The sequence below is a fragment of the Medicago sativa genome, chromosome 4, assembly GCF_051527215.1.
Source record: "Medicago sativa cultivar Bolivia chromosome 4, Bolivia_mono, whole genome shotgun sequence".
Classification (NCBI taxonomy): domain Eukaryota; kingdom Viridiplantae; phylum Streptophyta; class Magnoliopsida; order Fabales; family Fabaceae; genus Medicago; species Medicago sativa.
Genome location: NC_140752.1, coordinates 59,088,612 through 59,089,424, shown reverse-complemented (window position 1 = coordinate 59,089,424; position 813 = coordinate 59,088,612). Strand labels below are relative to the sequence as shown.

Genomic DNA, 813 nt, shown 5'->3' with positions numbered 1-813 from the left:
AATCCAAGATGGGAGCAAAACCTTAACATTTCTTTGAAACGCTCCCACACATCATAAAGATATTCCCCCCTCATTTTGAGTGAATCAAGTGATTTGATTCCTCATTTGAGCAGTTTTTCTTAGGGGAAAGAATCTAGCAAGGAATGATTGCCTTAGTTGATTCCATGTGGTAATAGAACCATTAGGTGGGGAGTGAAACAATGCTCTAGATTTGTCCCTTAATAAAAAAAGAAAGAGTTATAGCCTTATGGCTCTAGGTTGCACCCCATTCAATTTTAAAGTGCCTCAGTATTACAGAAAAATAGAGAGATAAAGGTTTGGATCCTCAGTTGGTGATCCAGAAAATTGATTTTGCTGTACTATATTACATAGATCCAGTTTCAATTCAAAATTATTATCGCCAACTGTTGGGTGCGCAATAAAAGCACGAGGCTCATCCGTAGAAGGCATAACATACTCTCCGAGAGTAGGATTTTCAGTCCTATTGTTATTGCGTGCTTCTCTTCTGCTTCTATGAAAGAACCTTTCGATCTCATGAATTGGTTGAACAAAATCATTGAGACTACATGTTCTTCACATTCAAAGAATTAGAGAATCCAAAAGTAACAAAATAAAAGTAAAATTTCAGTCTAACCAGTACTAAAAAGTTGATTAATACTACAAACTCCCCGACAATGGCGCCAAAAACTTGACACTGTTCCATAAGTGTAAGGTTCTATCGAGTAATAAAAATTCCTATCCACGGGGAGTTGAAGCAATTACCAATCTAATTCTTAGTTTTGATTAACTAAAAAGGAATAAGTTACTTAAGTT

General features: G+C 35.8%; 1 non-coding gene across 1 annotated transcript; it reads left to right on the top strand.

The window, feature by feature from the left end:
- LOC146930260 (small nucleolar RNA R71) lies at positions 1-107 on the top strand. Its single transcript, XR_015009183.1, has one exon. It is a non-coding gene; the product is annotated as a small nucleolar RNA R71 (small nucleolar RNA).
- The last annotated feature ends 706 nt before the right edge of the window (positions 108-813 follow it).